General features: G+C 36.3%; 1 pseudogene; it reads left to right on the plus strand.

The window, feature by feature from the left end:
- The window catches only part of LOC113056883 (DENN domain-containing protein 5B-like), a 30,441-nt pseudogene that overhangs the window by 1,439 nt on the left and 12,303 nt on the right, over positions 1-16,699 (plus strand).

The raw sequence follows: 16,699 nt of genomic DNA on the forward strand, positions 1-16,699 counted from the left end.
TCCTGGGGGAACATAGTGGTCACAGAGGGGAGAAAGCTAAATCAGACAGATCTGAGGACTCAAGATGTCAAAAAATGGGAAGAAAGAAGATTATTATAAATTATTATAATTGATTACTTATTTACTTAGACTATTTAAACTTGTGTTTTTGAGAGATGCTGGTTGGTTTGATTGATGTTATCATATTGGTCTTATCACAAGCATGCATCTTAAAGGTTATTCAACTTTAAAGGTTTTAAAAGATATCACAAAGTACTGTGGTTCAAAGTTACTTGCATTGAGCAATCAATCAGTGCTGATCATTTTGATTTCAGTCACTCATACTGTGATTGGTATCAACAGATGATTCTCAAATGGCTTGATCTGCTTGACTTATATATTATGTATCTGGTGTGGTGAGTTTTTGGCACAGAGCCTTGTGTTTGTACTAGTTGTCTTATATGGGTTATGCACGTTTCTTGTAACCTGATTTGAAAGCACAACAAGCTTTGATCAAGAGTGCAAGTGAAACTGTCAGAGAAAACACGACTTCCAAAAGCAACTGTAACTTGTAATCCCAGTAGCCAGTCTGTGTGCCCTTACCCTGTTTTTCTCCAATCTTTGTCTGGCCTTGTTTTAACAGATGTGCTGATTGCTCTACCTTTTAAAGGCCTAGCACAGTTAAGCAGACTGCTGGGGAACTGTGTGAAGAGCTAAGCTGCGTGTGCGTGATGCTCCCGTGGATTAGATGTGTTGCTTTAAACCAAGAGAGTGCAGAGCGGGCCGTGTGGGATCACATCATAATGATGAGCCTGCTTAGAGCTTCTATTTTTGCTTTCAACGGAGAGTTTTAGAGAGAAGTTTAGTTCTACTTGTAAAAATCAATAAAATACGACTAGTTAAAGGCATATCCTGGGAAATGCAAGTTCAATTCTTATCCACAGCTGCGAAATATGAAATCCTTTTTAGGTTTATACAAGTTTGTAAAAACTATGTGTTGATAGGTTTCTGTTTTTAATTATATTGAAATTGTGGCAGATACAGTACTACTTGATACAATCATACAGTCCCTTAATTATTTGATCGTTTTAGCACTGAATCGAGCATTAAGCAACCACCTAGCCACCACAGCCTTGTCAAGAGCATCTTAACGTCATCGCAACAACACAATTATTAATTACAATAATTACAACAAGAAAAATCTGGTTAATGTTTGTACAGGGAAAACAGCCTTTTCTTTCAGCCGATCTGAGATTGGTCTGGCTCCCCAGATAAAGTTCATCACGATTAAACAGTTTGAGCTTGATTAATTTACCACTGTGTGTGTCCAGTGTCCCCAGGGCTTGGATTTTATCAGCTCCCCGGATTGCTCAGATATGCCATGTGAACTCACACTGAGAGTAGCATTGTTAGATGCTTCATGTGAGATCCATGTACAACATAACCTTTGTTGAAGATTATCCTACTGTTTTTGTTTGATCAATATCGAGTGTTTTGAAAAGCCCCCTCGCCCCACCCCATAGCACCTGTATTCTCTGGTGGCCTAGTTTCTGAAGGTTGGCTTTGGTCGCACCTCCTGTGAGAAGATGAGAACGCTCATTTGTAATTCAAACCACTTGAAGATGGAAAGAGCGAGAGATTGTTTTCCTGATATATTTTTGGCCCTCTTTCCTCGCTACCATTGTTCAAAATGCACATTTCCTGCTGGATACCTCAGCATGTTTCTGCATGACTAAATGTGCTGCCGACCAATCCCAGAGGAGCCCTGCACTCATACGACCTATCTCCCCCTTCCCTGGGCTTTTCCGCATAATCATCACTGCTGGTTGCCCTTTCACTTGACTGTTTTTGTGCATTCTGTTTCTGTTTCTTGTTTTTATTTAAGAGGCTTTGTTGACTGTGTCAGGGTTAATTGAAGTGATCTTTCATTACACAAATGCACTGTGGCTCCTCGATTGGTTTCATTTTGAGTTGCCATGCTTCCTTTCCTTGATGGCAGAGGCTTGTTAAATGTTGTGGTTGTGTGGCTTTGTTTTATGTACTTGTGACTTTGTTTCACAATGTGACTTTGTCAAGCAAGACGACTTTGTTTTTTTGTAGTGGTGTTTGTCTCACAATTTGACTGTCTCACAAGGTGACTTTTTTGTCTTGTAGTTGTATCTTTGTCTCACAAGGTTAGTTTTTTTTTTCTTCTTGTAGTTGTGTCTTTGTCTCATAATGTGACTCTCACAAGGTGACTATTTTTCTTGTAGTTGTATCTTTGTCTCATAATGTGACTCTCACAAGGTGACTATTTTTCTTGTAGTTGTATCTTTGTCTCATAATGTGACTCTCACAAGGTGACTATTTTTCTTGTAGTTGTATCTTTGTCTCATAATGTGACTCTCACAAGGTGACTATTTTTCTTGTAGTTGTGTCTTTGTCTCACAATGTGAGTTTTTTTTCTTGTAGTGGTGTCTTTGTCTCATAATGTGACTCTCACAAGGTGACTATTTTCCTTGTAGTTGTGTCTTTGTCTCACAATGTGAGTTTTTTTTCTTGTAGTGGTGTCTTTGTCTCATAATGTGACTCTCACAAGGTGACTATTTTTCTTGTAGTTGTGTCTTTGTCTCACAATGTGAGTTTTTTTTCTTGTAGTGGTGTCTTTGTCTCATAATGTGACTCTCACAAGGTGACTATTTTCCTTGTAGTTGTGTCTTTGTCTCACAATGTGAGTTTTTTTTCTTGTAGTTGTATCTTTGTCTCATAATGTGACTCTCACAAGGTGACTATTTTTCTTGTAGTTGTGTCTTTGTCTCACAATGTGAGCGTCTCGCAAGGTGACTTTATTTCTTGTAATTGTTGCAGTGCAACTTTGTATCTCCTAATTGTGCTTGGCGACTTTCTCATAATTGTAACTTTATAATTTGTAATTGTAATTTTATATCTCACAATGCAACTTTACCTATTGTAACTGCAATTTTGACAATTACTTTTTCTTGTAGTTTTGATTGTATCTCACAATGTGGCTTTATGTCGCACATGGCAGCTTTATTTCTAGTAATTGCGACATTATATCTCGCAGTGCAACTTTGGTTCGCCTAATTGTGCATGGTGATTTTATTTTATTGTAATTGCAACTTTGTATATCAAAGTGACTTTGGTTCACAGTGCATCTTTGCATATTATAGTGTGGCTTTATTTCTTATTGTTTATTTCACAATTTAACTTCATATCTCAAAATGCAACTGTCTTATTGTAAACTTCCTCAAAATTACTTCCACAAGTGATTCGGGGTGAACAAGCTGCACGACTGGCCATCTTTCATGTCTTTTTCTCTGTTTATCTTTCATTTCTGTTTATTTTTCAGTCCCATTCTCATCAGCCAGTTCTTGTTTAACTCTGGATTTTTTTGGAGGGCTTTTCAAACACTTCTAGCCACATATTCTAGGCTTAAGGGTGTCATGTATGTCTTCTGAGTGGAATAAAAATAAAGACTATAAATAGACCTCTTGCGTTTAAACCCCCCGGAAAAGAGGATTGCTACATGTCAAATAAATTGCTTTCCCTCTGTGTTTATCGTATTGTGATTGTGAACAATAATACGCAAATTAAATGAAAACATGAAACACAACATTTTAATCGCAGTTGTGCACATGCATACATCTTTACGCTCTAGTGATCTGCACTTTTATCATGATTTCAGTTCCCTACAAAATGTTCCGCACCTACAAGCCTTTATCTCATCTTGTGTCTCACTTGATGTGCCATCAGTAAAATGTGTTTTTCTGCTTTGGCAGAGGAAAATATTTCAATCTTTGTACTAGCCTGTCTCCATTGTTCACACCTCTACCTAAAGAGGGCATTTGTCTCTAGAATTACCTCTTATTTACTGAGGATTTGACACCATGAATGGTCAATAACAGTGAATCGTCGGTATCTGGTCCCCTTGATATGGAGTGGTGCTTTTTGAAACTACTGTCTCCATTTTGTTACTGTCAAACTTTTGTTTTGGTCCCTAAACAAGTCCCTTGTAACAAGTACTTTGGCTAACTAGATGCTGAGGTACATTTTACCCAGCCAGCAGTGTGTCTGCCATTAGTGGCAATGACGTGAGTCATACAAAAACTAAATACATGGATTCAGAGAGGAACACAATACCAAACTATACTTGCACTTCTGAAATCCCTAGTTGCTTTTAATGTTCTGCAGTTTAACATGCATTTCAAATGGTTTCCCAAGTTTTTGTGTAAATTTGAAATAAAATATTAAATGATGCACTGATATTGAAGTCTGATAGTTTGTGTAACTAAATTACCTAAAATCACTATCATAACATTGTAATTTATGTATTAAATTTCATTCATTTCCTAAAGATTTACTGTTTTGTTTTTAATTGAGTTGAATTTATATCCAATATCCATCACTACTGCAATATAAAAGCTTTAATATTGCTCAATAACCTCGGTTTCTGATATATTTATATTTGTTTGTTCTCCACATTAATGTCAGCTTTGGTGACACACTGGGTCCTTTTCATTTTTGTAACGATACAAGGCTTCAAACGTACCTGCTGAAGCTGGTGAGGATCGAGGTCTCATAAAATGCTTCTAATATTTCAGCCTATATGAGACTTACAAAACCTAGGCGTCCAAAGTGGTGCATTGCTACATTGTGGCCACATGACGCGTCTCCGTTCATTGTTTCTTAATGACGCTGGCTAGCTCTGCAGAGACACAAGGCAGTAGTGGACAGCTATAAAGAGAGCTGGTTACTAGACCATCTGTCTGTGAGCACCAGCGTGGACATTGGGACAATGGCTATGCTAATGTCGCAACACCTCCTTGGCTCCCCATTGACTTTTTTTCTTTTTTCAGAATAATCCTGAATTGGGGGAAAACAGGTCAAATGCTAATGTTGCGTTGCTGAACCTTTCCTCTTCCGTTCCACCCTAGGGTATTTAAACTGTGTTTGGTAACACTTTAGTATAGGGACCAATTCTTACTTTTAACTAGTTGCTTATTAGCATGCCTGTTATTAACATATTGGCTGTCCTTAAATATTTAGCACTTAAAAGCACATATTCTGAATCTGCATGACAATATACATCCCTAGTCTTACCCAATACCTAAACTTAACATCTAGTTTACCAACTATTAATAAGCAGCAAATTATGAGTTTGAGAATTGTCGAGAATTGGACTCCATGTTTTTTTTTTTTTTTATGTTAGTCTACAACCGTTAACCCTGCATTATTTTGAAACTAGAGTCGTGCTTTTACTCTCCCCAGTACATTTTAGGCCGCTTCTGAAGATCAGAGATGTGGGAGGGGGTCTTGTAAACCTGTTAGCATAATCTGCTCAGAGACTCAGTACAACTGTAATCTGCCTTCCTCTGAATTTCAGGTAAAGTTCAATGCTGTGCCACAAACATGCGATTCACATTTTCACAACTTGTAGTTTAATTGTACTGTGAATATGAAAAAACTTAAATATATAAAACATGTTTCTATTATTTTTAGGGGTGAAATTAACAATATTTTTAGATGCATTGACATTTCTTTTTACTTTGTTTTTATTTATTTTAGTTTTTTGTTTCATTTTTCATTTTGTAAGTTATTTGGTCTTGTTTTGTTAGGGTTTTTTTTTTTGGTTTATTTGTCAAATGTACTTTTTTTTATTTAGTTTTTTTTTTTCAATTTGTTTGTTATTTGTGAAATTTACAATATTGTTTAGATGCATTGACTTTTTACCTAAGTTTTTCATTTTGTTTGTTATTTGGTCTTGTTTTGTAAGTTTTAGTTTTTGTTTTGTTTTTTTATTTGTTTGTTATTTGTTTTTGTTTAGATTTTTGTTTTTCATTCTTTTTTTTTCATTTATTTATTGCATTTTGTTTTGTGTTTCCGACTCTCAACTCTCAACATTTTAAAGAGGGTATGTTTTGTTCAACAATGACCCTGTACACAAAGAAATGCCCATAAAAAAATTATTTACTAAGTGCGGCATAGAATAAAACCAAAATAATCCTTCCATCAAATCACACAACATATGTGCCTTACATTACTGATGATTAGTGGCCTAATGGTTAGTGAGTCGGACTCCCAATTGAAAGGTTGTGAGTTTGAGTCGAGAATTGTAGGTGGGGGGGGGGGGGATGCATGTACAATGCTCTCTCCACCTTCAATACCATGACTTAGGTGCCCTTGAGCATGGCATCGAACCCCCAACTACTCCCCGGGCGCCGCGGCATAGATGGCTGCCCACTTCTCCGGGTGTGTGTTCACAGTGTGTGTGTGTTCACTGCTCTGTGTGTGTGCACTTCGGATGGGTTAAATGCAGAGCACAAATTCTGAGTATGGTTCACCATACATGGCTGAATGTCACGTCCCTTGATGTTGAGTCTAAATGGAAGCAAATCCCTGCATCCATGTTCCAACATCTAGCAGAAAGCCTTTCTAGAAGATTGGAAGCTGTTATGGCAGCAAAAGGAACAATTAATGCCGTGACATTTTTGCTGACATTAAATTAAATGTTCAGCAACACAAGAGCATCAGTGAGGCACTAATGTTGGGTAATGGCCTGCTGTCAGTTCACCCCAGATGTGTTCAATAGGGTTTCAAGTCCAGGTTTGTACAGGCCAGTTTTCCGAACCAGATTTTAGTGCACAAATCTTTAGTGCACAAAAAAAGAGTTTTAGTTCCACTTTATATTAATTGCCTCTAAAAACATACACAGTAAGTACAGAGTATCAAATTATTAATTTAAATTTTAGTATTTGTTAAAGAAAGTGGGTCCAAAGATTGTATGGTGCATCATTAAGATGCTTGTTCTCATAACAAGATGTCTTCATTTCGTGGTATACGTTCAGCGATGAATGGGATGATTATGTCACTCAAGCACTTTTAAAGGCATCTGGGGGGCAGTTTGTCTACTTTGGGTGAATATCTGCCATAAGTATAATTTGCTCTAGATGAGAACGGTTTAAAGCTCTCTGCACAGAAGCTGGTGGCATAGTGCCGAATGTGCAATATTTGTCATAAATTTCTGAGTTATGTCATGGGTGTGAAATCCACTTACATAACATCTTTACCACTCTGCATGGCCCTCATCCTAATCTGAGGTAAGGCCATTCAGAAGCCTTCATCATATAAACTTATGTTTTTGTGTATGTGGACTGGATTGCATACAGCTTTCAAAGTAAAAGCTTGTTTTTAAAGATAGAAGTCTTTCGGAAAGTAGATGGATGCAGGTCTGGATATGTAATGTCTCTGGTTGCTTTGAGTTTTTCAACCACAAAGGTATCATTGCAAACATTTCATATGCTGATATTCATATCTAAGATCTCGAACAGGTCGAAAAGGTTACGCAATTGAATCTGCTTGGTCTTGTGTGTGTGTGAGACTGAAAGACCATGAACTGGTCATGTTGACTTTGTTCCTTGACTAAGATCCAGCTCATCGGTGACCTGTGTCCTCAGATAAGATTTGTCAAACACCACGTGACCGTTTGATTTCAGTGTGATTCATATGCTTCTTCAGATCAGATTTGTATCTATACTGTTTAACACGATTGTTCATTTGTTTATCTTTTAGTATTTCATGGTAATTATACAGTTCAAACTTCTGAATATTAGTTTCGTCATCCCATTACACTCTGCATTAAAAGTTTAGTATACAAGAATGTAAGTACATAATAGCAGTTTCTAAATCTTATTCTAAGATAAATCGTCCGCATTATTAGGTCTGTTAGTTAGATTTCACACACACAAAAAAAACGCTGATAGGATTTTAGTCAGACTTTGAAATTGAACTTTTAAAAGTGGATGTAAACACTGATTATTACATTCTCTGTGAACTTTGATCTGAATGTCTGCAATCGGCTGATAGGAGTCAACACATTATCTACACAGCCTTGTGTCATGCTTTTTTTTTTGTTTTGTTTGTGTTCATATTTGACTGATTGAGGTTAAGCATGTAACTTACATTACAAGGCTCTTTTTTTTAATAAGGAACTGAAACTGTCTCATTAAATATTTTTGAAGATGAAAGACTTTTGCTACTTGTTCCATCCCTTCACTTGCTTTCAAAGTAATTCTTATCAAGCAAATTAAAGCTACTTGAAATTTCAGTGCTGAACCACAAGTGAATTGATTTCTTGCTTCTGGTGCAGTAAGATAAAGCAGTGAGGTTTTGACGGGCCGGGACTTGTTGTGGATTACAGCTTTAGTAGATGTGTTATGAGTCTGACACTGGAGCTTTACTCACTGCCAAACACTGCGAGGAGAAAAATGACCCCAATGTTTCGTCTTCACAATGTGCTCGCTCAGCATCTAAAACACACACACACTCACATAGCTAGAGCTCAGTTACGTAACGCTGTTGAGGATGGACAAAGGCTCTGCGGGAGACATTGTGTGCCGTCCCTTCCTCTTTCTCTGTCTTCCATCAGCACTTTTAAAATGAATGGTGCTCAGAGCGAGGCCAGTGATTCTGCTCTTTGAAGCTCAATATCACAAATCCAATACTCTCTTCCACTGCTGCCAGCTGTTAATGTAGAAAAAGTTCTGCTTTTATGGGCACTTGGGTAAATGCTGGAGTGCTACCGGAGGATTTTGAGTTATAATATGTATATTTATACACCAGTATGAAACTTACTGATTAGTGTATTGGTACTCCAAGATTCGCAGAGGTAGTTGGGATCTTAGGTGAGTTCAGAGAGTGCTTGATTCACATTCAGTCAGCAGTGACGTTTGTTTGTGACACACCGGCTGAGTCATCCTGTGAATTCCGTTCATAACACTGCAGACACCGCAGAAGCTTCCTCTGTGGGGGAATCTCAAGAACAACACATCTGGCTCTCTGGAATGTAAAAATGAATAAAGAACTCAAATCAATTTTAAAGAACTCCTTTATTTTTTATATTACCGTTTTAATATTGTGTACAACATTTGAAGTATATTTGATATTTGATATTTTATTGTTTGTTCATTAACTGTATTCTCAGTGAAGATTCTCATTACTGTATTATACACAATAATATGTTTTTAGCCATATAAATTACAGTAGTCTGTCATCTTTAATGTATTCTCAGTTCCCATTATATAATTGATTTTATTTTTATCTTATTACAAATGAATCTAAAATCATTTTGTGACCGTTGTTATTTTAAGCAAATCTTTAGTTTGTCGTATGCACTTTTTCTCATTTTAAGTTTGTTAGTATTTTTATTTCTGCCAAGTGAAAACATTTCTGTTTTTTAGGGCTGTGCATTTTCATGCACGTCTCATCAGTAAAGACGCTCCTTTAATTAAAAGTATTATCTCCAGCACGTGTGTTTAGATCAGGGTTGCCAGGTTTTCACAACAAATCCTGCCCAGTTGCTTCTCAATACTAGTCCAAAAGTAGCCCAATCGCGTTTCCAGCAGGTTCCCCGATAAAAAATTGCTTTCCGGGGTTAAAATTTAAGTTTTATGGCATGGTTCCCTTGGTAAACTTCATATTTTAGGGGCTAAATGTCACGTTATTGGTATTGTGGCTTCGACCCGCGGACATGAAAAACTTACCACAGACTTGGCAACAATGGTTGGCATTTACTACACAGAGCAGTAATTCACTGACAATCTACACAAAATCGATTTTAAAATCGGAGGCGATTCTTTGTCGATTTTGAAAGCGATTTTGTGTTAGTTGTCGGTAGACTACGGCTCTGTATAGTAACTGCAGCTCCACCTGAACCAGTGTTGCCAAGTCTGCGGTTGTTTAAAAAGTCTGCGGTTCGAAGCAACTCCAATACCAATAACGTGATATTTAGCCCCTAAAATGCGAATTTTACCAAGACAACCACGGCAAAAAAAAAACAAACATATATTTTAACCCCGGTAAGCATTTTTTTTTTTTTATCTGGGAACCTCCTGGTATCGCGATTAGTTTTGGACTAGTTTTGAGAAGCACCGGGGCAGGATTTGTTGTGAAAACTTGGCAACCCTGATCTGAACACACGTGCTGGAGATAATACTTTTAATTAAAGGAGCGTATTATTTACTGATGAGATGTGCATGAAAATCGCATTCGATTTTTTGCACAGCCCTACTGTTTATATATATATATTTTTTTTTTTCATGGTTTGGTTTTATTTTTTGTTTTCATTTTTTTTGGGGGGGGGGGGTAATAACATTGTGTATTTTAAAAGTGAGGCTCATTCTGAACCATAATGTTCTTTTGTTGTTTTGTAAAAATGGGTAGAACTAATCCAATTTTGATGATCCAGACTATTAGAGTCCAAACTGAAGATGTCTTTCCAGCCGGACATAGAAGTCTGTATTTGAATGTGTGTGTGGGTTGCACATGTAGATATTTCTTAACCACCTCGTCGTGCTCCTTTAACACCCAGCATTAAGATATTCTGCGAGCGCTTGCTGGTCATGCACAACATGATGTCTCCATCCCAACCGAGATTACGGCCTACAGTCAAGCTGCTCGCCAAAGCAGAGGCTGTGAAACATGTCTCACTTCACCTCCATCACCCACCGCTCAGCGTGCAAAATAACACACACGCTGTCTGTGTCTGCAAAGCCATTGCACTTTGGATTCAGTCAAGCATCCATTTTGTTTGCTTCTCCATTTCTGTGTTTGGTTTGACATTTTTGCTTTTTGTTTGTCTGTTTGTGTGTTTGCCATCTCAGCTTTGTACCAATGGCTAGAGGCCGATCGTCAGGGCAGGGACCCAGAGGCCGTGGCAGCAGGTAAACATCATCATTAACCTCCTCACCACTAAGCTTCCCTAAATTTCTCCATTTATATTTCCCATCCTCAGTTATTTTGTCCCTGATTAAACCTGGTATTAAGATCCACCTTGAATGATCTGATCTCAAACAGTCAGGCAACAAAGATTACGGTTTAAACCTGGTTTTAACATGTTTTCCAAATGTATACCCTGTGTCTGCTTGTATATAGACTTTGAGGGGAGGGATCTGATATTGACTAAATACTGTAGGTTGCTTACTGCGTCAGTGCATTACTGCTTAATGGATAAAACACAAAAACAACCAAGCATTCCTCCCAAATATTGAACTAATTCCAAAATCCCAAAATTAATATCCACATTTCATGCTGTCCATTTTAATATTGTGATTTAGATTCACTTGCAGTTTTTAAAATGGGTATTTTATTGAATTATTTGAAGAGTGGAATTAAAATTTGATAGATTATTTTGTTATTGTAACACTTGATTAAATGAATAAATAGGTGATTTAGAGATGTAATTTGTAAAAAAAAAATTAATTTGATTAATTTAGTATTGTTTTTATTATTATTTATATTATTCATTCATTCTTTTTGAAATTATTACATTATATAATGTTAAATGAGTGTATAAATCATAGTATTTAATTTTCAATCATTTAGAATAAATATATTATCAAATTTGATAATTTTTAACATTTGAATTTTAATGTATAAAGCTTTTAGAATTTTAATAGTATAGAATGGTTAATATTATTTTCACATTTATCAGTCAGATGTGTTAATGAAATGAATACATTTAATATCCACAATTTTGATGTTGCTGCAGTTCTGTGCAAATAAATAGATGCACTTTTTTGGATTGAGTAGTTATTTTGTTTTGAAGCTGCTTCTAACCACTTAAAAGCCCTTATTTTAATTTATCTTTTAACTCTCCAGGCTGCATCAGAACAGACTAATATTTACCTTTATATAATATCTACAAATCTAATGTAGATGTGTTTTTGACTACCACTTCACTTGATTGGACATATTAAGAACACATTAATGTCATTTGCAACCTTCTGTAATTTGATGTATTTCTGAAAGAAATGGGATTTTCAGTTTGGAAAACTGTACGGGACTTCATTATATCCATCAAAGATTAAGCATTGCTACAGATCAGAATGAACCAAGACTGAATACCAAGTGTAACCAGGTCATTGTTGTCATTTAGCTTCACTACTTCCTCTTTTCCTCTCGTTTTCTCTTGGTTTGCAGTATTCATCATAGTTAAATGTGGGTCATTTGCCTCAGCTTGTTATTTTAAATCAGTTCCCTGTCTCTTGCAACACTGCCTGTCTTTCTCCCTCCCTCTCTTGTTTTTCTGCTGTTCTCCTGCTGTTCCTGCTATCACATCATGTTGTCTCTCTCTCTCACGTGTATGCCTGCGACCTCAGACTCTCTCTGTTATAAAGGGCTTTAGTAGATTTCTCCTCCTCCCTGTCCCGTCCTGTTAGTTAATGCCCAAGGCTGACACACAGTCTCTCCTGCCAAATCACAGCTAGTTCACTGGCGCTGTAAATAATCTTCATACATGAGAAAACATGAGCTAGGTTGTTAATTAGGCTCAATCCTGATTACCTTGTCTGAGTACAGTTTTCCTCCCATCAATATTGTACTTGTAACATCAGTTAGTTGTCTTGTTTATATTTTTATGCTAACTGCACACATGTTCTCTGCTTCACATTCATTTGATTAAAATTTGCATTTGAACTCTGATCAGATCCAAATCCTGCATGACACATGCTTTTCATGGCGCTTTTTCCAATCGGTGTTCCTGCTTGTTTTTGCTGTCAAAGCTATGCTGTTTTCATCTAACACCACGGGCTGCATGTGTCGGCCTGTTTAAGGCACAGTAGCATGCACTGATCCAGAAAAGCAACTGTTTCTCATGAAACTGTTGCGTTCATGATGGTAGAAAGTGACAGTGCCTCCCTCTTGTTTTTAGACCATCATTGTGTGCCAACTTGTGTGTGATTTGAACCTTTATATTTTCCCTAAACAAATGTGGTTATTGATGCATTTTAATTTTTTATATACATTTAATAATACAAATATAACTGTAGTGTAGTGGTAAAAATGCACTCTAAACATGTCAAGCCTTAGTGCTCAATTGAAAAATATAGGTTCAAATATGTAAATAGTTTGAAAATCCCTTTAATACTGTTTTGATAAACAGTCTTTCCTATAATTTAATTGGATATTCCATATTTTTACCCAACGTTATCTTTTAAAAAATTTGCAAATTTAAATGAGCATATGATAATAACAATAACTCTTGAAAGCAATAACCAAAGTATGAAACTGAAATATAAATAGTTTTCAATATTAAAGCAAAACCGCTAACTATAAATCTACTTTTCTGCTTATGATTCACTAAAATAAATCTTAAAATTAATTTGATATTCTAAACATATTGTGCATATATATATATATATATATATATATATATATATATATATATATATATATATATATATATATATATATATATATATAATGTACATATATAAAATATTAGTTAATTTATTATATATTTATATAAAAAAGTGACCGTGAAAGTGACGTGACATTCAGCCAAGTATGGTGACCCATACTCCGAATTTGTGCTCTTCATTTAACCCATCCAAAGTGCGCACACACAGCAGTGAACATACACACACCGTGAACGCACACCCGGAGCAGTGGGCAGCCATTTATGTCACTGCGCCCGGGTAGCAGTTGGGGGTTCAGTGCCTTGCTCAAGGGCACCTCAGTCATGGTATTGAGATTCGAACCCACAACCTTAGGGTTAGGAGTTAAACCCTCTAACCACCAGGCCATGACTTCCCAATAGCCTTTTTCCCAATTCAAACAGACTGTTCACAATATTTGAGACGGTTATCAACATTTATTTATGCCAGGCTCTGTCATGAAACTCTAGATGGCGCATGCTGATGGGTCGTTAACGCAAACTAATGATATTCACAGCGTTAAACTACTTGGTTCAAGCTGATTGGTTCATGTCACATATGCAGCCAATGAGCTTGCTGCTTTACATTTAAATGGTTAGCATTTGCTAGAGCAGTTTGCAGTGCCTTGAAACCCTTTTGAAACTCTGAAATCCTCCACCTTCCCCAGCTCCACCTGTATAGATCTGCTATGGGTTAATTTATATGCTATTTGTGCAGCAGCAGTATGTCTTAATACTCGCAGCACCATATCAGCTTATGAATAGCAAGTTGCTGTACTTGCTTTGCTGAAGCAACAGCAATAATCTACAACAACAGCAATAACCAGCAGCAGCAATTCAGCAGCATAGTAGATTTATTCCACTGGGACCAAATACATTAACATTGTCGTATCCATTACCATGCTAAATTCTTTTGCATAAGTTGCATAAGAGTGAATGCTGCTGATATTGGTGAACAAACCCAGATGTGTTTGTATGTATGTTGAGATTAAAGGGTGAGGAATCCTGCTAAGACCAATACTATCCCCTCAGAGACAGGTGTCTTATCTGGGTCACATTTACATGGGAAATCCAAGTGGATTATTCTGTCCAACGTACCTGAGAGAGTTGTAATAAACATGTCACAGCAATGTTTGTTTCAACAAGTTATTAAGCTATCAAAAGAAGGTGTGAAATGTGTGTTAGAGTAATGTAAGATTTATTTATCTCTATGTTGAAATGTACATTCAAGTAAACACCTTACGGTTCCATACAACTAAGCAGATGTAACTTGTTTACTTGGATATCCATCCTCTCAAAAGGCCTTGCAGTTTAGTGGCAAAACCATGAAACTTTTATCAGTTTAATGGAGTGTAGCTTAGACCCATGACAAACCTCTTCTTATTTACGACCATGTATAAAAATTCAGCACTTGTACCATAGCTTTTGCATTTTAAAGCGTATGAATATTTTAAAAGATGTTTCCAATCCTCTACTCTCCTTAATACTTATTAATTTTCTCTCTGCAGGGGAAAACTTTGACCAGAGCCCCCTCAAAAGGACCTTTAAATCTAAAGTGCTTGCCCACTACCCAGAGAACATCGAGTGCAACCCATTTGACCAGGATGCTGTCAACATGGTAAGTGACTTCAGTACTTGAAACCTTTACCTCTTTGGTTTACGCCTTTGATTTATTACCTCCAGCAGTGATTTGAATGTTTTTAATGTTTTATATAATTCTTTTGTTTTATATCATGCAATTAGTTTTGTGCTTGTTTTCTGCAATCTTATTTTTTCCCCTTTTGTTTTAGAGTTTTGTTTCATTATTTTTTGTGTCATTCTGTTGTTTTGTGTTTTGTTTGGAGTTTTATTTAGTTTATTATTCTTATTTTGTGTGTTTATTTTAGTTTTAGAGTTTTGTTTTTGTTTGTTTCATTCTTTTTGTTTTGTATCATTCTATTGTTTTATTTTGTTTTATGTTTTATCTTGTGTATTCATTTATTTTATGTTTTATTATTGTTTTTGCGTCTGTTTGTTTTTTGATGTTGTGCTTTTTGTAATGTTTTTTTTTTTTTTTTTAAGTACGTCTGGGACACTTGCCTTTCAGAGCATGCTGAGACTTGATAATAAATTTATCATGTCCGACTTATCTAAACTTGTTTGTTTTCGGTTTCAAATAAAGGTTCCCACACACAGTTTCAATATTTCTCACATTAGTCATAAGAAAGATCTGTATCTGCATTGATTTGGAGTGTCATAACGTGTACACAGAGACTCTCACTCACTCTGTGGTTGCATGCAGTGATCAGCTGAAGGGTTTGTGTTACCGTCCCAGAGCATGCAGAGGTAACGAAAACCTCTGACCTATCGTTTCTGTGCTGCAAGGTCGTTTTTTCCATCAGCAAACGTAAACGGGTGCTTGGCATTAGTGACACCAGCATCAATTATTTAACCCAGGCTCTCTGCTTACATCAGCATGGAAACGGCTCATTGTGCATGTTCTTGCTCTGTAAAAGGAACATCTGAAGTGTTCAGTGCTGCCAGTCATGGTGGCTTCACATCATTTGAGAAAAAAAAAGAAGAAAAAAACGTAATGACGTTCCTGTTTAGTCATCTTTCAAGGCCAGTCTCCTGTCTACAGAGGTTTGCACATAAAACTACACAAACACACATTCAAAGTGCTTGAAAGACAGCTTGCAATCACAGAACTTCATTTCAGTTCTCAGTCCTCCAAGGTCTGGATAAAATTCCCACGGTGATTACTTTGATTTTTCAGTTCCACTCTTGGCTCTTTTCACTCCTGCAATCTTTTGTTCTCTGTCCTTTTTCTCTCTCTCTCTCCCTCCTTTTTTCTATTGTTCCAGTTCTTGCATATTTTAGCTGGCATTTGAGTGACACTTTATTTTGATAACATGTTAACAAGTTACAATATTCACACTGCATGTGTGAGCAGCATGGTGCTGCGTAAACGAGCGAAGTAAAAGAGTAGGTGCAAAAGCATTAAATTTTTGCCCTGTGTAGTGAAGAAAACATGCCGAAAATGTACTGTACACCTTTTTTATCAACGCAATATTTTGTGTTTATAAGACTTTACGTAGTAACAAATGAATGAAGTGAATTGCTCCCCTGTAATTTGTATAAAATCTTGAGGAATGTACTGCATGTATTAAATATATTGACCAGACAACCTTTAACAGGTGCCATCTCTCACTGTACATCCATTAAAGTAAAGCAGAGTAAGAGGAAAATCAATCATCCAAAACATATAATGTGTTTGGCTTTCTGTCTTCTGGCAACAGTCTCTTCACATATAATAATAATAATAATAATAATAATAATAATAATAATAATTATAATAATAATAAAAGCTCCAGTTCACAAGCTTGTAAATATTTATTTATTTAAAAGCTGGACCAAATTTTGTTGTTCATATCTATTTATATAGCCGAGCAAACAACCAGATAAATATTTACAAAATAAGAAAAAGAAAACCTGGTACTTTGGTTTGGTACTTTTTTGTGCTCATGTTAA

The sequence above is a fragment of the Carassius auratus genome, chromosome 4, assembly GCF_003368295.1.
Source record: "Carassius auratus strain Wakin chromosome 4, ASM336829v1, whole genome shotgun sequence".
Lineage (NCBI taxonomy): Eukaryota > Metazoa > Chordata > Actinopteri > Cypriniformes > Cyprinidae > Carassius > Carassius auratus.